Here is a 27,408-nt window from a genome sequence, read left to right as displayed (position 1 = left end):
TAATCTTATACTTGTATAATACTTAAATGCCTGTTTGAGGTCTCTGTGAAAGTTTTAAAGCAGTCGTTTAGTGCTGCTTTCAGAGCGGTCTCGTTCGTACATTGTTTCTTCATAAATGCGAACACGAAAAATTAAATAAAATGAATAGGGTAGACTGTGTACAGTTGCGACACCTTAAATAACTTGCGTTTGCAGCAAGCACAAGTTGTGATTTTTGCTGTGCACATGCGTATTAGTGTCCTCTTTGATCGTGGGAAATTTGAACAACGGGAAAGTGTTTTTTTTTTTTTTTAAGGTAGATGACGTTCACTTCACCATGCACAACGAATAGCTTATCCTTATGTGACTGTTAAACGTAACTGGTATCACCAGAAACGTTATTCTGTGCCCTAAAAACTGGTATATTTCATGGTATTGTGTCATGCAAGGTAATTGCAAAATCTAGAGAAATGTGCGAGGTGGCCAGCGGGGGAGACACAGGTGTATCATCAACTGTACCCCCGATAGAATTCTATTAGGTCACACAGTTTAGTTGTTCAGTGTTATGATAACAGGTTAAACGTCGTAATTAGCCAGCATAGGACGCAAATGAAAATAAAATTTGATATTTGTGATATTTAAACTGTGTATTATTAATAAATATTGTTTCATATCTTGTTCATGCTTTATACATTTTAACCAGTGCTAATTTAAATAACATGAATGAATATAACTATATAATAATTAATTATAATATGGTAACTTTGGTCCAAAGTAATCTGTGATAAACAGTGTATAGGCCTACTATGTTTCATCTGCTTATTTATTATAGTCAAAATAATCCAGCAATTATGTTTTATCGAATGTTATTCGAATTCAAGATATAGAAGCTCAGATCAATAATGAGGCATACAGGCCATAAATAACAAATAGACATTACAACATTTTTATTATTCATAAGAATTTAAGTTAATAACATCTAAAACAAAGAATACATGTATTACAGGGCAAGTATAAGTATTAGTATTTTTAATGTTTTTGAAAGAAGTTTCTTCTGCTCATCAAGCCTGCATTTATTTGATCAAAAATACAGAAAAAAAAGTAATATTGTGATATATTTTTACAATTTAAAATAATTGGTTTAAATGATCATTTATTTCTGTGATGCAAAGCTGAATTTTCAGGATCATTTGTAACAACAATATACACTACTGGTCAGTAATTTGAGGTCAGTATTTGTTTTATTTATTTTTTTAAATAAATCAATACTTTTATTCAGCAAGGATGTGTTAAATTGATTAAAAAAAGTGATAGTAAAGAAGATTTATATTATTAGAAATTATATATTTTTTTTAATAAATGCAGTTCTTTTTAACCTTTTATTCATCAAATATATTAGGCAGCAGAACTATTTCCAACACTCATAATAAATCAGAATATTAGAATGATTTCTGGGGCTGTTTACACCTGGCCACTTCATGCGTTTTCTCAGATCGGATAGCTATCCGATCGTGAAAAGACCAGGGGCCTGTTTCAGAAAGGAGGTTAAGTGAAAACTCAGAGTATGTTAACCCTGAAATGAGGGAAACTCTGGGTTTTCTGTTTCAGAATGGGAGGTATGTTAAACCTGAGAAAGCAGAGTAAGTCAAGCCCGTTTCTGAAAGAGACGTAACTTATACTCAGAGTCAGTTACCATGGTAACTTACTCTGCGAACCTAACCTGGTCGGGAGCAGGTTTTCTTCGGTAAACCCAGAGTTTCTTTCGGTCTCCTCCCCTTGTTTAAAGAGGAAGTGGTGTTTAAACACCTCAATCATTCTTTCAGTACATTTTTATTAATAAAATTAATCTTTAATTAATAAATACAATATTGCTATTTTTACTGTTTTTTTCAATTTTTTAAATAAGATGAAGTCTATTAACTCCTTAACTGGCAACTGAATATACAGTAGTAGATTAGAGTTACATAATGTAGTTCTAAACAAATTCTACAGAATTAAACTGTGGCATTTACTGAAAATCACTGAACTCTGTTCATCAGTGCAACAGAAGTTGATGGACCGTCCTCCTGCTGTTCTTCCACTTTGGGGGCGGGGGGAGAGATAAGACTACCCATTTATACTTAGCTTTAAACTTAGATTCTACTCCACATAAAAATGTGAAAAAATCTGAATGTGTAGATTGTTTGATGTGACACATAACATTATCCCCATCGTCCTGTGAAGATGAGAACACTTTATAACACTATTTGTCATAATTTCTGGTGTATTGAGTAGGCTACTTACAACTGCCTGCAGGTTTTGTTGGGACAGGAGGATCCAAAAGACAGATATTACCATCGGAATCTGTTGGGACCAACAAAAAACCCAACCCAAAGTAAAATAAATGGAAATATCAAAAATAGCCTATATAAAAAATAACACATATGTAAACGACCTCTTACATTTTATGAAGGCCCTTGGATCTTCGGGAGTGACTGGCTCTGAAGTCCCTCCAGGAATTCCCCCAGCCAAAAATGCTGCTGCACTGCTAGACACTGGATGCTATTTAGTTATTTAATATGTCAAATATTTGTAAATTCAGGTAGCCTACACCCATGATATGCTCAAACCTTACCTGATTGAATTATGTTCTTATATTTAATTTTCAGTTGCTGCCATGTTCTTTTAATACCTGCAGGATTGCACCCATGAAAATTGAAATTAGGTTGAATAACATACTGTTCTTGCAGTTTCACCTCTGATATTATAACAGTTGGGTAAGTTACTCTAAAATAGTTATTAAAGCAGCACTCAGTAGCTTCGGGACTTCTTCGCTGTATTCTCGCTTTTTGCTCGCAGGTTTCTCTCTAGAGCTCCCCCCACAGCTTCGGAATAGATATTTGACAACACTGTCGTAAAAACTCGTTGGTGATTCTCAGACACCAGAGGCTATAGATCAACGACATCAAAGCAGATGGGACGTTCTTTAAAATGTCTTCTTCATTCGGGTTCGGACAGCGTGAGGGAGCGCAATAATGACAGCATTTTAGCAGATTTCTTTTGGCCGTAAAGCAATTGTTTACATCGCGAGACCTGATATCACGCGAGACTTCCTGACGCAGCGGCCGGCGGCCCGCCGGCTCAAGGTTGCAAGTGCGTATTTTCAGCTCACGGGCACCAGGGGGGTGCGAAACAACCACCATTCAACCCGAAATAAGTAATATAACCATTCCAATGACTCCGAAGCTGTTCAGTTAAGGTAAAAAAAGTTACTTAGTTCACCTTTAATTACTAACTACAAATGACATTTTCAACCGTGTAATTAGATTAATGTAATAATGACTATCTTTAGAAAGTATTGGTCTACTTATTAATAAATCCCATATCAACCTCAACCACTTGAACAATTACTGCACTTTTAATGCTTTCAAATAAACAATATACAATTGCATGGATTATTCTTGAATTGACCAAAGTGTGTAGAGGGAGAAGGTTATACCTATAAAAAATATACCTTTTAAAAATGTATGTTAAATATACAGAATTGTTCTATAGTCTAATGCAATTACATCAGATTTTACTTCAAATTACAGAAGAATTAAGAGTAATCCCTTTAATTAAATTACAGTATTTAGATTACTTGGTAATTAATTACACCCAACACTGTATAACTAATTAAAATGTAAACATACGCATTGACTCGAGCAACTATTTTCTCCCTAGCTAACTCTCTGTCCTTCGCTGCTGCAGCCGATATTTAAAAAATAATAATATGTGTTCGTACGCTTGCAGAAGCTGGTGAGAAATATGCAGACCTCTTTTTGTCTGGCGCTGTTACCATGGTGACTCATAATATCTGCACTCCATTGATAATGGCTTTTTATAGTGGTGGTGCACGCGCTTAACTCAGAGTCAGTCAACTCAGAGTTGATTGAACTAACTAATTTCAGCTGTTCTGTAACCGAAAACTCAGAGTTTCCCATCTCAGGGTAAGTCAACTCAGTTGAACCTTCTTTCTGAAACAGGCCCCAGGGGCCCGTTCTTCGTACGTCGCTAACTCAGTTAGCTGGATTTGATTGTTGGAGATTTGGCATGATCTTGGATTGTTTGGTTCTTCGACGCTCATCCTGGACTTGCTGTCATAGCAACAGGTGCGCAAGCTTAAACCTGCTCGGGAGCAGGCTTATTTCATGTTAACAGGATTAGATCCCGGCTTTATAAGCGGAGGTGATACGGGAAGTCTTTCGCAGCCATGTCTTGTCCGTTTTTACGACAAGAACCTGTTGCTGAAGGTGGTCTCACGCTGCACAATCCACTGCCGCTTTCTGAGCATGCAGCCTGACATCAAACAATTCACCATTTACCTTGGAGAAGCGAGTCCAGAATATATCAAATAATACAAAAAGTAATGTAATCAAAAAGTATGCAGTTGACTGATTAAAAATATCTTAGATGGTGTGTGACTCCATGTCCTACATCACAAATGTGGAAGCAAAATGGCCTGGTTCTGTGCATGACTCCAGGATTTTCAGAGAGTCACATTTATGCACATTATTTGAACGTGGTAAGGAAATATTTAATATCAAGCTCACTGTATTACATACATTTATTCTGAGCCTAACAAAACTGCATTTTTCCAGGTGCTTACGACGGGATCCTGCTTGGTGACAGGGGCTATTCCTGCAGGCAGTATTTCATGACGCCATTCCCTGACCCAAACCCCGGACCACAAACCCGTTTCAATGCAGCTCTAGCCAGGACAAGGGCACGCATTGAAATGACCTTTGGGCAACTAAAGGAAAGATTTCAGTGTCTGAGGGTTGCACCTGACAGGGCCTGTGACATTATTGTTGCATGTGCCATACTCCACAATATTGCCACCATCAGAAAGGAGAGGACCCCTGTGGTGGAGGTGCAGCCTGATGATGACCTCCAGCCAGTGCAGTTGGACCAACCTAGTGGCAGAGCTGCACGCGACAGAATTGTGGAACACCATTTTTTATTTATTTTTTTCAAAACAAAAACCTTCATTAAATGAATAGAAGACAAGACAACATGCTTAGTTCCTTGAGTTTTATTTCAATTATTCTTTGTCAAGAAAAGCCAATGATGGTCATCTTTTGCCTGCAATAAGATATATTGTTATCCAAGGTCAGCAATAGTACTCTGTGTGAAATAGTGTATTTAGCACTTACTCTGAAGTTCCTTTTGAAGCAACTCAATCTCTAGTACCATTTTTTTCTTCTTTAAAGGGATAGTTCGCCCAAAAATGATATTTAAGCCATGATTTACTCACCCTCAAGCCGTTCGAGATGCATATGTCAATCTTTTTTCAGACGAACACATTTTCAGTTATTTTAGAAAATGTCTTAGATCTTTCAGTGGTTATAATGTGAGGCAATGGGGTCCAGCTGCTTCAAGTCCGAGAATGTGCATGCATCCTTCACAAAAATAATCCACCCGGCTCCAGGGGGATAAACGAAGGCCTTCCGAGGGTAATCCGTGCGGTTTTGTCGTAAAAATGTACATATTTAAAACTTTATAAACGAAAATAACTGGCTTCCGGTGGCGGTTGGTGCGCGTTCATGGAGATGGATGCTGGTGTATGACGTAGGACGTAGCGTAGGAAGCGTCGTGACGTAGAACGAACGTAGAGTTTTGTTTTGCTCTGCTCTCTGGCTGCGCTGTCACGTTCGTTCTACGTCACGACGCTTCCTACGCTACGTCCTACGTCATACACCAGCATCCATCTCCATGAACGCGCACCAACCGCCACCGGAAGCCAGTTATTTTCGTTTATAAAGTTTTAAATATGTACATTTTTACGACAAAACCGCACGGATTACCCTCGGAAGGCCTTCGTTTATCCCCCTGGAGCCGGGTGGATTATTTTTGTGAAGGATGCATGCACATTCTCGGACTTGAAGCAGCTGGACCCCATTGCCTCACATTATAACCACTGAAAGATCTAAGACATTTTCTAAAATAACTGAAAATGTGTTCGTCTGAAAAAAGATTGACATATGCATCTCGAACGGCTTGAGGGTGAGTAAATCATGGCTTAAATATCATTTTTGGGCGAACTATCCCTTTAAGGTGTTTTTTCAGGTCAAAATACTCAATTTTCTGTTGTAGATTCCGTTTATATACGGATATCACCCTGTGCCATGTTTGGATAAAAAGAATAAAAAAATAAAATAAAATAAAAAAGAACTGTCAACACAAGCCTCATGCAACAAAAATAAAAAGTAAAAGTAGGTTACTACACTGCCCACCTCTGTATCACTTTGTGCAGTAGGCCTTTCCTCCTGCAACTCATATTGCAGTCAGAAATAATATGTACACAAGTTACTATAAATTAAGTAAAGTTATTTATGCACTTACAAGTACTTCCTCCAAAGGACAGTCATCTGAGAGGGTTTCTTCACTGTCCTGTGCAATGGAAACAAATGGGCATTACAAAGTGTTGCACTTTCTTCCCTTTTGATGTAAAGTTAGAAAAAGTCCACTTACTGCACATATTTCAGCCACTACTTTCTTGGGAACAGGTACAAATGTTGGTGTATTATGTAAAACTGCACAAAAGAGGAAACACAATGGCATTACAATGAACTACACTATATGAACAAATGTGATCAGTAACTCATGGCAAAATATTCTTACATTAAGTTCAGCAGTTTTCACCTTCACAAGTCAAAGCAATTGATCACTACTCAATATTTAACAGTTGAAATTACTGTACCAGCCATTTGGATTATATAGGCCTACTTAATTTAATGCGGCAAAAAAAAAATATATTTTACAGTGTAGCAAGATAATTTAAAGCTCATTTACCAGTAATGAAGGAGTTGCTGCTACTGGTTCCTGGCTGTTGGTCTGAGGAAGAGCTGCCCCCAGGGATGCCCTCCACAATGGGTCGGTTCACATTTAACCCCAGGGCCAGCTCTACTGCTGGGGTATAATGTGGTATAATGTGAGGGAGCAGGACCACCACCTGTTTTTTTTTCAGCTCAGCCTTTTTCTTGGTTGCTGTTATAAACAGACAAACACATTTAACGGTGCTTTTCTTTTGTAAAAGAGACAAAGAACAGTAGAAGTAGAAAAGATGACCATTTTGAAGAATATTCTTGTACTTCACTTTTACTTGTTCCCATGTTCTAGTGCAGTGTTCTTCAACCCTGCTCCTGGAGGACCCCCAACACTGCACGTTTTCTTTGTCTCCCTAATCAAACACACCGGATTCAATTCATCAACTCATTATCACATGGGTTAATGAGCTTATGAGTTGAATCAGGTGTGTTTGATTAGGGAGACAAAGAAAACGTGCAGTGTTGGGGGTCCTTCAGGAGCAGGGTTGAAGAACACTGTTCTAGTGGGTCCTGAGGTGGCTCTGACATTAAGCAATTATGAAATTATTAAAATACAAGAATATACACTGTAATAAGTGATATAACCATAACATGGAACACTTACGCATTTAATTTGTCTGCTACTTTTTGCCAGCCCTCTCTCCTGGCTTTTGCACACTTTGAGGTGTTCCCTGGCGTTTTAATTAAGGTTTCATATTCTGCATAACCTTCAATAACTCTTGCTCTGCTGCGAAGAAAAACTGTGCGCGCTCTTTGGCCATGGTGAGCAGCCAATAGCAGCGTTGCTGATCAATGTTTCTACTATCGATACATATCCCCTTTTAAACCAGCGCGCGGTTATCTCAGATAACTCAATCCAGCTATACAAATCATAACTGGCAGGTGTGTTCGAAGAAACTAATTAGTCAGATCATGATTAGGCCGATGATATCACCTTGGATGTCTCATAATTTGATCTTGGATGTTTCAAGCAACGTGCGAAGAACGGGCCCCAGTTGCTATGACAGCAAGTCCAGGATGAGCGTCGAAGAACTCAGTTAGCTGGATTTGATTGTTGGCGATTTGGCATGATCTTGGATTGTTTGGGTCTTCGACGCTCATCCTGGACTTGCTGTCATAGCAACGGGGGCCCGTTCTTCGTACGTTGCTTAAAACATCTGAGATCAAACGAGACATCCAAGATGATATCATCGTGCTAATCATGATCTGACTAATTTGGTTCTTCGAACACACCTGCCGGATATGATTAGTATAGCTGGATTGAGTTAGTGAGATAATTGCACGTTCACACGCTGGTTTAAAAGGGGATATATATCGATAGTAGAAACATTGATCAGCAACGCTGCTATTGGCTGCTCACCATGGCCAAAGAGCGCGCTCAGTTTTTCAACGCAGCAGAGCAAGATTTTTTACTGGAAGGGTATGCAGAGTTTGAAAAAATAATTAAAACGCCAGGGAACACTGGGAATCAAAGTGTGCAAAAGCCAGGAGAGAGGGCTGGCAAAAAGTAACAGACAAATTAAATGCGTAAGTGTTCCATGTTATGGTTATATCACTTTTACAGTATACATTCTTGTATTTTAATAATTTCATAATTGCTTAATGTCAGAGCCAGCTCAGGACCCACTAGAACATGGGAACAAGTAAAAGTGAAGTACAAGAATATTCTTCAAACTGGTAATCTTTTCTACTTCTACTGGTTAGTCTCTTTTAGCAAAGACATTTTAAATGATGTGTTTGTCTGTTTATGGTTATCTGCAACCAAGAAAAAGGCGGAGCAGAAAAAAACAGGTGGTGGTCCTGCACCCCCACATTATACCCCAGCAGAAGAGCTGGCCCTTGGGCTAAATGAGAACCGACCCATTGTGGAGGGCATCCCTGGGGGCAGCTCTTCCTTAAGGCCTATTTATACTTCTGCGTCGGACCTACGCCAGAGCCTCTACGCTGTAGGCAACGCGTTGGTTTTAATTTATACTTCTGCGTCGTTGTCCGCGTTGACGCGCAATTACTCATGCAGAGGGACCATGTGAAACCCGAGGGAGGGGTTCTAGCAGACCAATCACAGCGCTTGCGTCCGCGTAGAATTGACGCGTTGTTACATTTTTGGAGAGGTGCGCATCAGGGTACGCCAAAGGGTACGCGCACTAAGCACAGCCTACGACGTAGCTACGGCGTAAGTTCGACGCAGAAGTATAAATAGGCCTTTAGACCTAAAGCCAGGGACCAGTAACAGCAACACCTTAATTACAGGTAAATGAGTTTTAAATCATCTTGCTACACTGTAAATAATTTGTTGCTGCATTAAATTAAGTATGTCTATAATCCAAATGGCTGGTACAGTATCAGCTCCGCTTATGAAGCCGGGATCTAATCCTGTTAACATGAAATAAGCCTGCTCACGAACAGGTTTAAGCTTGCGCACCTGTTGCTATGACAGCAAGTCCAGGATGAGCGTCGAAGAACCAAACAATCCCAGATCATGCCAAATCGCCAATAATCAAATCCAGCTAACTGAGTTAGCGACGTACGAAGAACGGGCCTCAGGTGCGCAAGCTTAAACCTGTTCGTGAGCAGGCTTATTTCATGTTAACAGGATTAGACTGCGGCTTCATAAGCGGAGCTGATACGGGAAGTCCCGCGCAGCGCGATAGTGCACTTTCTGAGATATATATTTTTTCTCGTGACTGGTGAGATTGTCGTTTACATTATTAATTTGTTGGAAACGCACACTTATTTTCGACTTGTCGGAGTCGGGATTTAACTACAGCACAAACTGTTTGCATTGCCTTAAGATTATTTGCGAGTGGCTCTTTCCTTTACACTATTGGAGATGCGGAGAACTTGATGGAAAGTGCTGTCTGTCGTGTCATTCGGAGTTTACCTGGCGCTTTTAGGTTTAAAAAAACTGTTTTAGGTTTTTTTGTGGCATTTCCAAGCCACTTAAAGGAGCTGTATGTAGTTTTCAGCGGCCTCTAGCGGTGATGTTTCAGATTGCAACCAACAAGTTGACAAGCGCGTGCTCTTGCGCGTGCTCGAATTTATGAGCGAGCACTGTGGATACCGGCCAGACTGAGACGCGTCACGCAACACACCAGAGAGAGCATCCCACAACATGCTAGAAACTCAGGTAAACTCCCACTGCAACGTTACAATAATAGGCTACTTTTATCAGCTTGACGTTGAACTAATGCTCCATGCTCGTACCATGATAAGAATGGAACCCTATCAACCGTGCCGAATTTTGCCACTGCAAGCACTACTTCACATTTTCTTCAGGAAATGTACATTCTAGGTTTGTAGATAAGGTCTCTCCATGATTCAAATGCCCTGCCGATGTTGATCCGTGTTTTTTCACCCGAAGTTCATCCGATTCACGTCTGGCCTTTAATACGAGCTTCAGCAGAAAGAAAAAAAACGTTTTATTGTTTTTTTTATCAATATGTGGAGTTTGTGTTGGAGTCTGTGTTGTGCTGGGAGCAGGTCGTTTCTTAGTGTTATCAGACATGTCATAAGTTGCATAAGTCATAAGTCCATGTCATAAGTTGCAGTGTCGTCGCTGTTGAGTGCAAAATCAGAAGGCTAGATGAGGCGAGAGGCTCGGGAGCGCTCCGCGCATGCAGGTGACGTCACTGGATTTCGCGGTAAATCCGACCCGGCACCTTCACATAAACATAAGAATACTTGCTTTCAGAGGTAATAGCAAAACCCGATAAGTGGATCATTTTAATGTGATATTACAACCCCTTCACACACAGGCAATAAAAAAAGGATTCATTTTAGTAGAAAAGCTACATACAGCACCTTTAAGACCCAATGTTGTAAAGCAGTTTTTTTTTAAGCAGTTTTTTTTTTAGGCTATCATAATTTTTTATGAAGATCATGCATTCATGACCATGCCGATTACAGTATATGTGACCCTGGACCACAAAATCAGTCTTATGTGTATTATTTTTTTTTTTTTGATTTATACATCATCTGAAAGCTGAATACATAATCTTTCCATTGATATTAGGTTTTTTAGGATATGACAATATTTGGCCTAGATACAACTATTTGAAAATCTGGAAACTGAGGGTGCAGAAAAATCAAAATATTGAGAAAATCGCCTTTAAAGTTGTCCATTTCTATAGGCGATTGTGCTGCATCCACTCACAAAAATACATTTTTTATATATTTAAGGTGGGAAATTTACAAAATATCTTCATGGATCATGATCTTTACTTAATATCCTGATGATTTTTGGCATAAAAGAAAAATCGATAATTTTGACCCATACAATGTTTTGTTGGCTATTGCCACAAATATACCCGTGCGACTTAAGACTGGTTTTGTGATCCAGGGTCACATATGTCACTCAGGCTTCACTAACGTGATTGGTACCATAGACTATAGGCTAGACCAGGGGTCGGCAACCTAATGTACAAGGCGTGCCAAATGCGAGCAGGGCCGTGCACAGACATTTTGAGGGGCAGTGGCCTAAACCAAAAAAAAGTGCCACTAAGGGGGTGGTTGCTTGTTAACACAAATTATCCAGTTATTCCAGTTATACACAATTTTTTACATTTTTATATTTACCTGTTCCATTTACAGCAACACTTTTTTTTATTTGGTACCATGTCCTGAAAGATCTTGATAACCATTTTTTTTATGATTAACAATTACACATTGGTGATAATAACATAAACTATTTACCGTTTTACATTTTGGTATTTACCTTTTCCTTTAACAGCAAAACCTTTATATTTGGTACCATATCCTGAAAGATCTTAAAGGTCCCATTGCATTGATTATTTTATTATTTTAGAATGTTTACTGGGATGCCCTTATAATGTTAGTATGTTGTTTAGATCAAAAGTTGTCATCATTTAGAAATAAAAGGCATATTTCCAAGCCTGATTTTAGCCTCTGATTTGAACGCTCTGTTTGAAGGGGCGTGTCTGCAGTGAGACTTCAGTGTAAACGCCCACTGCTGTGATTGGCTGACATACTTGCATATGAAATGGCTTGCATTACATGTGGAACTCTCTCAAAAACGTTTACTATTACAGCTATTATACGTTTGTACTATTACAGCTATCGAGATTAATGAATCGTGAGAAGTTTTTTAAGTATTTAGATCTATTCCCATCACATAAAAGGTTGCAGTGATGAGCATTGAGCAGATGACAGCCTGTTGATCGCGTGAATGAAGATCGTATCATTGCAACACAGTTTCTGTACTCTCACTAATGATTTCACCAATGCAAACATGAGGTAAGTACAGCAAGAGCTTCGTTGTGCAGTGTAACACCGTCATTGATTTCATAACGAGTTTTGGCAAGTGTCCAGATAATCTCGCGCTGTGTGATTGACAGCTTGGGCGATTGGAAAGGGATTGTTTTTTGATCGCTTTCTGTAAATATATTAATCACAGTTTAAATAAGATTATTTTCATCCTACTAAGTAAGGGTGTCACGAAATCGATCGAAATGAATGCTCAATCTCGATTATCGAATAAAAAAATGGAATCGTCGATGCTGCCACGCCCCATGTCACGTCAGCTCGGCTTGCCTGTAATAGGTAAAACTCCTTTTCTCGAGAATATTGAAGCCTTTATTTTAAAACGCATTGCAGCTGCACAGCGAGAGCATCATAGCTCGTCTGAGCGAGCTGATTGGCTGTGCTGTGTCAACTGCACGAACCTATGGCGAGTAGGAGCGCTTGGCGCCCTGCCAACCTCGAGCGCGCCAATTTGGACGCGGCTGAAGTGTATAAATTCAGAGAAAATTCACCAAAGGACTTTAGGTTTAAATCGACTGAAGCGAAGTACCTGATATGAGCGAAATAGCACGCAGGCAACGCAGTACTCGTTCCCTTATCTCTAAGGGAACCGAGGTTACGCAAGTAACCAAGTACGTTCCCTTACGAGAACGTTCTCTCGTACTGCGTTGCAAACGCTGTGGGAACCCAATTTAAAACGCCATGCTATTCGCCTGTGACTGCTCTGAGGAGTCCAGGGAGCCCCGGGACTATAATAGGTAATAGGTTATATTGTTTAAGTTTCCAATTGACTGAAGATATAAGTTATTGTTACATGTTGTTAATAAACGTTTTAAATTTGACAATGTAGTGTGTGGTACATTGCGAACAAAGGTCAGATATTATTATATTGCATAAAAGTCTAAAAATGGCATAGCTTGTGCTTTCAAAAAAATTTTTTTTTACATCGAGAATCGAATCGAACCATGACTTTAGAATCGAAAATGTAATCGAATCGAGGATTTGGAGAATCATGACACCCTTACTACTAAGAGAAACGACGTGAAGTTGATTGTTTAGTCACTGGCTTGATTTACTGATGCATAAACAGTATTGAACGACTTTGAGAGAAAGATTATCTGTCTGAACTTGAACAACTGAAGAGTTCAGATGCAAAAGCCTCTAAGTGCCATCTGAAATTTTCTTCTAGAATGATGTGAAATTGCTGACCTTAAATATACAAGCTTGATAAAAATGATCATTCTAGAAGAAAATTTCAGATGGCACTTGGAGGCTTTTGCATCTGAACTCTTCAATTACACCTCAGAAATTCACATAACCCACTGGTTCTTCAGACTAAAAAAATACTTTTTGTGTTCATTTGTACATCCAAACACTGAGCAACTGCCATCGAGCAACTGCCTCGAGAGACACCATGGCTTGCAAACGAGCGGAGCGCTCATTTGCAAGCCATGGTGTCTCTCGAGGAAAAACTCATTTTCTCATGGGCGGGCCAAGGCAAAGAAGAGAAAGGGGAGGAAACATTTCCCCTTATGATGACATAAGGGGAAGATTTCTAGATTCGCCCGTCTGAGCTTTCATTTTTTCAAAAATACCCAGGGCTTGGTTTACAGCCAGCAAAACGTCTAGCCACTGGGGGACCATAGGTTTGTCTACAAAGTGTGCCAACAACAGAAAATTTAGTTATTTGTATTAGATCTGATCGAGATTCAGTGGTGGACAGTAACGAAGTAAATGTAATTCGTTACTGTACTTAAGTAGCTTTTTTGCGTATCTGTACTTTACTGAAGTATTTAAATTTGGGAAGACTTTTACTTTAACTCCACTACATTTCAAAGTCAAATATCTTACTTTTTACTCTACTACATTTTCAAAATCAGTCGTTCCTTTTTATTTATGAGTGGATAAAAACTTAACTGGTCAAACGAGCCACCTATCACAGTAGCCTACAACGTGCGCGCTTTGTTTTGAACTTGCCTTGGCGGTATCTACTAAGCGCGAACCAGAGCCGTTAAATATGAGAGTTGCGACCATAGACAGTATATAAGAGGTTGCGACACACACGGCTTGTTCGACTTGAACCGGCGCTGCACAGACCGATCAGTTTATGACATCAAAGTATAGAGCGAAATCGCGAGAGCGATTGAAAAGCATACAGAGCCGTCTACTCTCTAATCGCTCTCGCGGTATTGTAATGTCATTCACCGATTGGTCTGTGCAGTGTGCCGTTTCAAGTCGAACAAGCCAACTGTGATCTCGCCGCCGCGCGGTCACGTGATTCGTGTAGCTCTCAATAGTTCCAAACAATTTGTGTTGCCAATAATTTTAAGCGGGGCAGAGAGCAGCAGCTATTATTGCAGCAATTATCGGTAAATACTGACGCATAATGAACATTGCTTATTACCTTGACACTAAAATTACTTGCATATAATAGCATTGTTTTCTGAGGAGTAGCAGAAACACTGCATTAATACGTTTTGGTGTTTAATTTTGTAGGGAAATTGGCTGCTCCCATAATGTAGTGTGTATATATATATTCAATGGCATTGTGCAGGTTTATGTGAATGTATCATAACATTAGGATGTTTATAATTATGACTATAGACGCTTGTGAAAAATATGTACAGTAAATACTGTAAATGTATTATACCTTGTGGGATCAGTCCCCTTCCGTCCAAAATTAAACACTCAAAAAAATTATTCAATTCAAATATATATATATATATATATATATATATATAGAGAGAGAGAGAGAGAGAGAGAGAGAGAGAGAGAGAGAGAGACTAATTAATGTCATTTTATTAATAGATTGATGTGCCAAGAGTGACAAGAGTCTTCACGTAGACTGAGTTAAGAGAGAGTCTTGTGACAAAAATTATAATAGGACATTATAGCAATAAAAAAATCATAGTACTTGGATACTTAAGTACATTTGAAGGCAAATACTTTTGTACTTTTACTCAAGTGAATGTTTAAAGGCAGCACTTCTACTTTTACTTGAGTAATATTTTACCTTGAGTATCTTTACTTTAACTCAAGTACATGGTATGTGTACTCGTCCACCACTGTTGAGATTACTATAATTTGATTAGACCATAGACAGTAAAAGAAATGGACACAGCGACCCCATAGATTTCAATGGAGAAAAGTGAAGCAAATTAGAAGCACTCACTTCTTGATGGCTGAGCGTACTGCGCAGACTCAAACTGAGCTTGACGACGTAGACGTGACGTGAGCAACCTGTCTGACAGTTGTAAGTCTTCTAGTAGCTGTGCCAAGAGAAATCTGAATCAATCCCTTCCGAATCTTGCAGAGACGGAGAGCGTGAGTAGGAGGTGTCCATGAGCTAGGAGCATGAGCAACTTTATGACTCTCTATGAGCTTCTCCCTTGACTTTATCGGGCTTTATGCCTCCACGTCCCCCCGATTAACTGCAAGCTTCTCTTCCTGTCTATACGGTAATTTCCAGAGAGTCGCGTGGTTATGACGCAATAATTAGCCTATTACAAAAACTGCTTCTACGGGGCCATAACATAAGATACAAGGTAATGGAGCCTTTTATACATTGTCATGTTTCTTTAGAAATAAACAATGGACAAATGGAGTTTTTAAACGCCTCAGATGTAAAGTTATTCGCTGTCAAAGTGATGCCAAAATGAATGGGAGTCAATGGAATGCTAACAGCAGGTGATGGCTTGTTATCCAATGGCGCCCCCGGGGATGGTACTCTTTCTGGATGCTGGATTACCCCCCTGGATTAGACAAGCAGCTAATTCTAAGAACGTGGATATGTTGTACAAATTGTTAGTAGAAAACCAAGAGCAAAACATTACCGACATAAATACAAAAAAAAAAAAGACAAAAAAAAAAAGACTAATTTCGCAGATTCAAACACTGTCTTGCATAGCCTACCTTTTAATGCGACAGCTTTCGTGAACTGTCGTGTTCACTCTCAGTTTCAAGAGAGCGCCGCAGACACATACTGTGAGTGATGCTGCGGAGCGAGCGGGAAAACCCGGAGCGGATTGGCGGAATCAGCGGAATGCTTTGAGCGGAGCAGAGCGGTGGGGGTGGGAAAGAGGGACACCTCAGTCAATGAGGGCAGAGGGGCAGTGGCTCTAGCCACCGGGCCACCCCCCTGTGCACGGCCCTGCATGCTTGATACTTTCCAGAAGGTGTTACATACTCTCCTGTCACTTGTTTCAAGAGCTTCACTTGGTCAAAAACCAAGTGATAACCTGTACAATGTAAAATTGTCAACATCAAATTATGTACTACATATTACAGCATTGTTTCAATACAAGACATACCAATGGACTCGCGCAGCTTTCTGTCTTCTTTGGGCACCAGATGTTCCTTCCTCACCCGAAACAAAGGACTTATTCGATTAGCTTGCGTTGATATAAGGACTGGTCTTCTTTCTCTGCTGTAAAACAAGAAAGTCTCGACTTACTCTGTGTGCAATTACTATTGTTCTTGAAACATAAATTAAAACAGTTATAAATAAGTTAATTTACCATACGATTCAGGAGAGAGCATTTGATGAGTAAATACAGATTTCAATATTCTAGAAACTTTACCTGGGAAGGGCTGATCCCGGCAAGATTCGCTGCAACTCACTAGTAGCTCTTGTGAGGGTTGGCTCTTAAAAGAGCTGTTGAGTTTGATATTGTAGAGCTATAAAAAAAAAAAGTAATCCTGCAAGACGGAAAGGAAGGTAATTTTAATACATTACTTGCAAATAGTCAGTTTATGTATAACTGTAGGATATTTTTTTCTGTAAAGAGTGTTGAATAATTAAATTTGAAAAGCATTTTTATGTTATAAGTTCACTGATATGTGGGGGCATTTCTATGAATAAAAGTATGTCTTTAATAGCAAGCAATAATCATGTGAAAATGATTTACATGCAAACGGGACAGTTATCAGCAGTGTAACTGATCTGATTATGACAAAATAACCGAGTATCTGATGTCATGTGACAAGTAAGATTTCTTTTCCACCCCTGCAAACAGAGGTAGGTTATGAGGTGTGGAGAGACATCATGTATCACTGGAACATAAACAGACGGGGACCAATTTGTAATAATTGTAATAAATACAATGCAATTAATATCAACTTTCTGACAGTGTGTGGGACATCCGACTACTTTCCAAGAAGGGGCACAACTGATTTACAAATATCGCGATAAATATGTACAGGAATTGAGGCAGTAGCCAATGACAGCACTAAGAGTAAAAGCTGCAGGATTGTGTACGAGTATACAAATATGTACGAGTATCGTACGAATTTGACAACTTGTTAAATCTTGTGAATTATTAAGACTTTCAGACTATGTTCGTACTGATTGGGCTATGGGTTTTGTGAGAAAAGGTTTAATGCTTGATAAAATGTTTGATTTAGGGTTCGAACCAACACATATATGCAAACGTATATACCATTGCGAATATTTGCCTTTGCAGCTGTCCGTCTCCTCCGTTTACTTGTCCTCAAACAATAATAGTCCGAAAGGTCCTTTTGGTCTTTTCAGCTGAAAAAAAGAGAAAATTAAATATCATTATGTTGTTTTACATCATTCCCGTGGTAAAAGCATGGTAAGCGTTGTGGTTATTGTGCATTTACAATAAGTATCACATTAAAACTACCAATAGTGTGGTAAAAGCATGGTAAGTTTTGTGATTACTGTCTTTTTACTACACTTACCACAGTAAAACTAATGTTAATGTGGTAAAAGCATGGTAAGTGTTGTTTGTACTGTGCTTCTACTACAAATACAACTTTGGAACTAATTGTACTACTTTTAATCTGATATTAATATGATGAACTGATTTAAGGTCTTTAGGCCTTTATAGCACGTCATGTGACAGGCAGTGTTTAATCACCCTGTTTTGAATTAGAAAGCAATAAAACGCAAAGCCTCCGTGGAGATGACAGATATAATGCCGTGACTGAACGTGAGCTAATCTGATTAATATCGACAAACAGAAAATACATTATATATCACACATTATTCGGACAGCGTATTTACTACTTACCAACATCTGACACACGTGAACTGATGCCAAATATCGCGATGTGTTCGGAACGAGACTTCTTCAGGCTTCTAAGGGTTTGAAACTTGCTGGCCCAGAAAAGTTCATTAAACACATCGTTAATATAGTCCAAGTGACTACAGTGGCTCAAGCTTAAGTTTATCAAACGCCGAAAATACTTTTTGTGCGCAAAAACAAAAACAAAAAACGTCTTTATTCCACTATTCATTTCCTTCTCTCTAGGCCTCGAGTTAGTTCACACAGTGTAACTGCGTAGCCAGAGCCGATCAGCCCTATACGCACACTACGCAAAGTGCGTAGGGCCCCGCAAATTACTCAAGGCCCCGCTTCCCCCTCGTGTCAAAGCGCGTCAATCAATGTTTACAATATCGATGAGAAAATGAAGCGGAACTATCCTTCTGGTCACGAAAAGAGAGAGAAAAAAACACCATAAGAGTTCATTGCAGGAACAGTTATCAGACTTGTGACTCTCCTCTCAAAGTTTGATGTCAGCAAAGAACAGTAGGCTAAAGTTAAGTTGATGTGAGTTGATTTATTATGTTTAATAAACGACAAAGGACAACGGTGTTTGTTTATAAACTGCAGCTCGGAAAAGATAACCGCGTCGCGCGTTAACATGCGATCATATCATATGCACGTGCATGAAATGAAACGCGCACTTTCCAGCAGAAACATCTGTTGTGAGTCAGGACCAGTACAATACGGCCGTGATGGCACTCCTCATTATAGTTTTAAAACAAGACGATGATTATCTAGTCGCTCAGTCAAGGTTAAGTTACAACTCTGCCCAAATGCAATATGGAAAGCAATGTACTGACATTGACTATTGATAGGCTCCATTGAATTAAAAATGTTGATTGGCTGGAGATTCTGGTCAATATGGATGCACATCCCTCAGTAAATAATAACCATCAAGAATCAAGAGTATCAAGAATTACTTTTATCATTTAAAACACAGTGACATGCTATGGCGCCATTTTAGCTTTTATTCATTCACAGGATAATTATGCATTTTTGATATCAATAATTCAATTTGTACTATTTAAAATGTGAATTCTTGATATTAAGAATTAACTTTTTACTAGTAACAATGTCTTCTGATATCAGGAATTACATTTGCGCTACAACTAGTGAAAGGAGGGATTGTAGTGGGAACACTGGGGTGTCAGGTGTGACTGTGTGGCAATGGCAAATGGTTCATGGCTCACGGGTCAGGTATGAGGGCCCCTAAACAGAATTTTGCTTAGGGCCCCAGGGAGGTCAGGATCGGCTCTGTGCGTAGCGCTTCTCTGTTATATGTCACACGTAGGCTCACTATTGGCCGACCTTAGAAGCCTATGGAGTAGTGATCCAGCTCTCAGATTTAATAAAAAATATCTTAATTTGTGTTCCGAAGATGAACGAAGGTCTTACGGGGTTGGAACAACATGAGGGTGAGTGAGTAATTACTGACAGAATTTTCATTTTCATACTTAATAATCGTGACCGCCAATAGCAGCGCTTAGTAATCGTGACGTGGGCCAATAGCAAAGCAGAATCATTGTGGGAAATACCGACTGTATTAACGAATAAAGGTAGAATTTGTGTTCTTATCGTGTTTAACACATCTGTATTTGCTCGCGCGAGTATATCCAACTTGAAAAATCGCAGCTTGAATTTCTAGTTACCGTCGAAGAGAAACACAGGTCTTATCTGCCCTATATAAATAGCTGCCGCACATTGTTTAAGAGTGGAGGGTAGGGTGATGAGGCTGCGAGCTACACCTATGAACTATTTAATCTCTTTGCTGGCTGGTGCACCGGCTAATCGTGGTTGCCTTGATACACTAGCTGATCTGGCCGGGTTGACACTCATCCACAAATGTTTTTTTTGCTTTTTTTGCTTTTTTCTTCATGATAATGACATCAAATGAGAAAATAACTAATGGTAACATTTCATATAACATTAAAACACAATAAAATCATTCAATCATTTAAAATATTTACAATCTGCACATCAAGACCAGCTCCAGGTCCGTGTACTTTTTCGTTCATTCATTATTCTCTTTCGGAATGGAAGATGAAATTTAAGGGTGCAGCTTGGTTTTTTGTTTAAAAGAAAAAAGAAAAAAAAAACAGAAATGGCTGTATTTTGTTTTCCAAATTTATTGTTGTCATCAAATAATAGTATTAGAAAATTGGACGATATTTCCGATCGGTTTTTAATTTGTAATATTTATTTGTACGTTTATTGTATTTCATTTGACTGATCGCATCTTTACCCAGAAGTGCGAAGTCATAGATATACACTAGACGTGGCCGAATGCCAAATAAATAAATGAGCAAAACTTGGCCACTTAATATTTAATTTTCAATTATTTTAATGATCACAATTAAAGTTTTAATTTTATTAACTGAACAAGCGCAACATTCAGCATTCAATCAAATATTCTAAAATATGTATTATTATTAATAATGTTATTTCAACATAAAATCTCGTTATTTCGACATAATATGTGTGGGTGCAACAAGAAAGATGTGCATTTGTAAATCCGGTGACGCGTGCATTGATTTTTATTAATAAACTAGTGTTTTCTGACAGTGTCGACTCGGCTGCAAAGATGAAGTTGACGATCGCCGTATAGTGAACGCGCCTATAGAGAGAAATGCACATAATGGATTACATAATCAGAGAGTAGGCTTTTTCTTTTCGTTTTGAATTATTTCGTTTAAAGACATTTCAAGCTTTGTGTAATTGATGTATTTCTCATGTCTGTGTGAGGCATACAATGAGTTTCGTTAAGTTAGGATGAGATGCGCTCCAGTTAACGTGCAATACAAGATTATAATTTTTTTATTATTATTTATTAAATCTTATTTATCTTATTTATTAAATGCAGGCAAATGGTTGATGAAAAATTGATTAAAATTAAGATACAATTTATACAAAACGAAATTCACTTTAAAGAAAGCCTTTCTACAAAACAAAACTTAATGAAGTGGTCAAAATCATGTCTGATCCGCTCCATGTCTCTCGATATATTGTGCATCCTATCTTACTCGTGCTGTTCACTTTTCATAAATCAACATACATGGGGGAAAAAATAACATTATAACATTTTAACAAATATGAAAATAAATGCGCTTATTTAATGGCTACAACAGTATAGGCCTACAGACTCTCTATTTGTACAAATTGCTGCACATTCATTTAATTCTGAATTTTGCACACACACAAGTTGATAGGCATTTGTTCAAATCAAGTTCATGATAATTGTGCGTGCATTTATTAATCATTATGATTCTAAAATCATAACAAAGTAGGCTATGCTATGTACAAAAAAATCAGATGAGCCCAGAATATTCCAAACTGCCGTAGCCAAGGCGACATCTAGTGTATATAAACTTTTGATCATTTCATTTCCTGTTTGGAATGGAATAAGGAGAAATGAAAACCAGCTCGTTTATTCGTTTTTTTAGTTTAGCTTAAAAAAACGAAAAATTAGATTTTGGCTAGATTTTTCATTTTTCGTTTATGGTTTACAAGTCGGTTTATGGGTTCGATATTACATTTGCACACGTGGGCGGCGCTGAAACGCCCCTTTCATCTGATTGGTCAAACCGCTCCGCCTTCAGTAAGCTGTGAGCTTTTCTTTCTGTCAGGCAGAATAAGAGTCAGTAGGCTACGAGTGCGGCACTGACAAATGCCCTTTAATGAAATAATGTCTGAAACCACCACTCACTGTTAACTACACACAATATTTGATTTAGAAATATGTTGCTGGTCACGTAATTCGTGCTGCTGCGACTTGCAAGCAACCCCATTAATGTGAGCCACAGTATATGACAGATTATATTAGCATATTTCCCATTGATAAATACAGTGCAAATAGTTCCGTCTCTTTGGATAAAAGGGAAGTGGAAATAAAAATCAATAATAGGCTGAACTGTACCATGATAATATGTCCGTAACATTTACCACTCTAGTCTTTTATTTACATCAAAAGGCAGGTATGTGTGACATAGCCTATGGGCTATAAATAATTTTGAATAGAAATAAAGTTTATATTTTTGAATTTAAGCATGTGTAGCCTACTCAGTTCACATGAAAAGAAAGAGACAGAAAAGAGAGAAGCCAGAATCAGTGAACATAAATTAAATACTGACAAAATTACCAGGTTTGGGATTAATTGTTATTATCATAGACATGTATAGAAAGGCTAGATAGCTTACCGGCGCTGAGAGCCAATGGGACCCGACGACGTCACACGGCGGCCATCTTAGGACAGGACCGCTCGTCCAGTTATAACATTAAAGTCTATTGTGCATGTAGTGCTGAAATAACTATATTTTGCTCAATTTTCAACCGATTTTCAAACGGCTTGGTGTGTCATAAACGTCAGGGATGCGGCTATTTAACTGCATACTTGTGAAAAATTATAGCCACAAACGGCATCAGCACAAATCATAGCCACGTTAATAAGGTTTGTAATAAACCAAACCGTTTGTAAATCCGTCAAGAATTCAGCAAGTTACGAGCATTTTAGTTGGCGTATGTCACTCACCTTCCGTCCACAGCAGCAGGGAGCAGCAGCGCAGTCTCCTGACCTAAGATGGCCGCCAAGTGACGACACAGCTGACTCCGCCTTGAGCCATCTAGCCTTTCTATACATGTCTATGGTTATTATTATTATGAGAAATTGACTCCGCCTAGAACTTTGATGCTTCACCAAACTCAGCTCAGACCCTCAGACTGGTCTAACTTGCTTCTAATTGGTCAGACTTTCCCCAAAAAAATCCATCGACTTGAGTTATCTGAGCAATTAAGGCCGTAATACTTAATGCTGTCCACTAGACGGGGCGACAGGATAATAAGTGTTTTCTACTCTCTTTCCCTGTTTGCATCAGTTTAAATGACAAATAAATGCATGAATTTCATTCATAAATAGGCCATATCAGTGTATCCACTCTCTAGTTTATTTTAAGATATTGTTATTCACACTGGTTTTTGCATTTAATGTTTGTCCATCCGGAACTTTTATTTGTCATGAGCTCTGTAGCCTACTAGAAAAAAAAAAATGATTCAACAACACAAACTCTGTTTTTACTCGGCAAATTTGTTTTTCTTTCAAGTAAGCTATAGCCTACAAGTTATCCTGCTTTTTGCCATGGCTTTCCATAGCCTACTGCCCAGAATAAACAATATTTTCTCCACACGAGATGTTTAAAGGACAAGTTCGGTATTTTACACTTAAAGCCCTGTTTACAGATCGTATCTGATGAAATAGAACGGTTAAGATTAAAATTTGGACACATGCTCCTGTCCCGAGAATTTTAGGTTTATTTCGCTTTTGTGGACCTATTTTGCCAAACGCGTCACACCCGTGATTCTTCCGTTGAGAGCTTGAATAATAGACACTCCAGCCCAGTTGGTGGCGATAATGCACCTTTGCCAATTGCAAGCAAACCACGGGCATTTCATTGAATACACAGAAGAAGCAGAAGAAGAAGCGGCGGAGTAATATCGTAAAGGTGCTGCGGTCTCACAGCACGTCCTATTAAGTCAATGGAGCTGGACAAAAACTACGATAAAACCTGTTGGAATGCATCTTTTTCAGCGATTTTTGATGGAACATATCAGTGAACACCCCCTGACCACTCGGTGAGTTTCACGTCTTTGTAAACGAAAGTTTAATGTGTTTTTAGGACGGAATCTTCCAGTGCATATAGACAACCATTGTGGGGGTGGTGGGGGGAAGCGAAATAAACCTAAAATTCTCGGGACAGCAGCATGTGTCCAAATTTTAATCTTAACCGTTCTATTTCATCAGATACGATCTGTAAACAGGGCTTTAAGTGTAATATACCGAACTTGTCCTTTAAAAACCCTGCATTTAGTTTTTTGTGAAGACGAGCGCATATCTTACAAAGGTTCCAGTTCTGTTTAGGCCATTGTAGTTTGTAATGCTTCACAAAGGAAGTCCATTTGTGCGGTCGTTGGCGTTAAACGAAAAGGACATTCTGAATATGAGCCTACTGTAAAATTAGCTGGCTTAAAAATGCGGACTGATCATTGCAGAGAATAACAGACGCCTCCCGGTGCTATTCGTATTGGAATTGTGTAATCACAGATTATGAACAGATGTTTTACACAACAACAGGATATATTCCCATTGGGTTGTTGTTGGGATTTCATGTTTAATGGTACCTTTATAGACATAATGATTTTTATACTGTAGCCTATACAAACTGTATTATCCCCTAATTCTAATGTAACAGTTATGGCTAGGTCATCTACGGACATCTAATGTTACGGACATATTATCAAGATACAGTTCATCCTATTATTGATTTTTATTTCCACTTCCCTTTTATCCAAAGAGACGGAACTATATTTGCACTGTATTTATCAATGGGAAATACATCATGCTAAAATAATCTGTTATATACTGTGGCTCACATTAATGGGGTTGCTTGCAAGTCGCAGCAGCACGAATTACGTGACCAGCAACATATTTCTGATTCCAATATTGTGTGTAGTTAACAGTGAGTGGTGGTTTCAGACATTATTTTATAAAAGTGCATTTGTCAGTGCCGCACTCGTACTGACTCTTATTCTGCCTGACAGAAAGAAAAGCTCACAGCTTACTGAAGGCGGAGCGGTTTGACCAGTGAGATGAAAGGGGTGTTTCAGCGGCGCCGCAAATATGCATTGAACCCCTAAAACGAAAAATGAAAAATCGAGCCAAAATCTCATTTTTCGTTTTTTAAACTAAACTAAAAAACGAATAAACGAGCAGGTTTTCATTTGTCCTTATTCCGTTCCAAACAGGAAATTAAATGATCAAAATGTACACGGACCCTATGACTTAGCACGATGGTGTAATTTACTTCCGGGTAAAGATAGGATCAGTCAAATGAAATACAATAAACGTACAAATAAATATTACAAATTAAAAACCGATCGGAAATGTCGTCCAATTTTCTAATACTATTATTGGATGACAACAATACATTTGGAAAACAAAATACAGCCATTTCTGCTTTTTTTCTTTTAAACAAAAAACCAAGCCGCACCCTTTTTAAAATGTCATCTTTCATTCCGAAATAGAATAATGAATGAACGAAAAAGTACACGGACCGCTTCAGTTCAGGAGCTTCAGTTATTCAGTTCAGGAGCAATGCAATCGCGCCGGCGCCTCCATGATTATATTATCTGCTATATTTGCCTTCTTATTTATTAAATCCAGGCAACTGGTTGATGAAACATTGATTAAAATTAAGATACAATTTATACAAAATGAAATTCACTTTAAAGAAAGGCTTTCTACAAAAATTAAAAAGATCTTTCTATTCATCAAAGAATCCTACAAAATTTAAATAACTGTTTTCAACATTGATAATAACAATGAATGCTTTTTGAGCATTATTCATATATAATTTTAGAATGACTTCTGAAGGATCATGTGACACTGAAGATTGGAGTAATGATGCTGAAAATGATCACAGAAATAAATTATAATTATATATTCGTATTGAACCGTTATTGGCTTTCGGTTCAGTCCTGCCGACCAAAATTTAGATAGCAGATAGAACACAACAACGCTGCCCAACATCAAATGGCAAACTCAATCATGCGATAATCATTTGTGCTTCTGCTTCACTGACAGTTTATCAGTTTGGACCAATGTCAGACAGTGCAGCGCGAGCCGATCTTGATCAAGCGACAAAAAGATAGGCTACAGTAAAGAAAGCATGCATGTGAATTCGCCACAGAAATAGTGAGATCTAGTGAAAAGCATTCAAATTTCTCCGTTATTACCCATAGATCTCTATAAGATCAAACAGCTCTGCGTGGAAACCAGGAGAAACATTGTGCCATGATTACGTCCACAAATCAGAAACATTCACGATGGATTTAATGTAGTAGGCTAAATACTAACTGTCACCATGGAGGTTTGGCAGGAATAGTAAAACGCTTTCAAGTACATCACATATATTTTCTAGCACTTCAAAACTCAAATATGGTCATATATTTAAATGTTATTTTTAATGTGATGACCAAAACATTATTTTGTTCATCCTTCAAAAATTACCCCCATTTACAAAACTAAAAGTTTCTAGATGTAGGGGGGAAAAAACACTTATTTAAAAATAAAAAAGACATTCATTTCCACTCTCAAATATATATTTTTTAATCGTTTTGGAATTATTTCGACATTATGAATTAATTGTTTAATTGTTTAATTTGGGAATTGTTTAATTTGGACGATGGGGAATTGTTTTAATTTGGACTCTGTGCATGCTCTTTGAGACAGTGACCATCGACCTGCATTATATTACTGACAGACAAGAACGGTTTGACCTAAAAATATCAAAATTGAAACTACTGCGGAAAAAAAGACACCTACATCTTGGATGCCCTTGAGGTAAGCTAAAACATACCAAAATTTTATTTCAAAGTGAACTATCCCTTTAATGGTCACCCAGTCCTGAAAATGTTTTATGTAAGGATAACGTTAGTAGGCTAGCAATTTTACTTGTGGAATTGTGTGTGGTGTTTTTCGCGGTCAATTTGCACTGCTGTATTTAGATTTACAGTAACTAATAATTTCCCAGAATGCATTGAAAATCTACAGTAACATACTGTCAACTGTGTGCACAGTACATAACTGTTGAAAATACAAAATAATACTGTGAAAGCAACACAATCTACAGTAACATACTGTACATAGGTTATACAGCAAGAAACTGTTGAGAAAAACAGTATAATGCTGTGAAAACAACAGAAATCATTTACAGTGTATTTATGAGAAGTTTTTTTATGTATAATCTTAATACTCTTTTAATTATTTTTATAACTGTATCCACTGTATGTCCGACTGATTGCACTGTATTCCTCCTTTTGATTCTAAACTGAACTCAAATGGCACAAAGAATTGGGTAAGAGACAAACATAAATAACTTAATTGGGGAACTTGAGAGATGAAACCATGCTGATGACCTGGGTCTATGGTGGAGTAGTGAGTCTGATGTGTAATTAGAGTCCTAGAGCTCCTCCTGTCCGATTTTAGGGGAAAATCGGGTCCATCGGAGACGTCCAATAGATTTCTTAGGTGCCGAAATAACACCACAGACACAGTTTAATCACCATGGGAAAATCTCAGAGTAAAACTGGGAGTTGTGAAAAATATGATAAACCAGTGTTTAGCCAGATGACTGAAATTATACTGAATCTATGTATCATCTTTTTACTCGTTTAATTCATTTTATAACTGTATCACATCTCTT

General features: G+C 38.3%; 1 long non-coding RNA gene across 1 annotated transcript; it reads right to left on the bottom strand.

Annotated features, from left to right (window-relative positions):
• Positions 1-6,219: 6,219 nt before the first annotated feature.
• LOC309474506 lies at positions 6,220-16,769 on the bottom strand. Its single transcript, XR_014197341.1, has 3 exons — positions 16,667-16,769; positions 16,397-16,509; positions 6,220-6,533 (listed from the first exon to the last, which is right to left on the bottom strand). It is a non-coding gene; the product is annotated as an uncharacterized lncRNA (long non-coding RNA).
• Positions 16,770-27,408: the final 10,639 nt, after the last annotated feature.

Source organism: Leuciscus leuciscus, assembly GCF_965113295.1.
Source record: "Leuciscus leuciscus genome assembly, chromosome: 14".
Classification (NCBI taxonomy): Eukaryota; Metazoa; Chordata; class Actinopteri; order Cypriniformes; family Leuciscidae; genus Leuciscus; species Leuciscus leuciscus.
The sequence above is the reverse complement of the archived record's forward strand: the minus strand, read 5'-3'. Positions and strand labels throughout refer to the sequence as shown.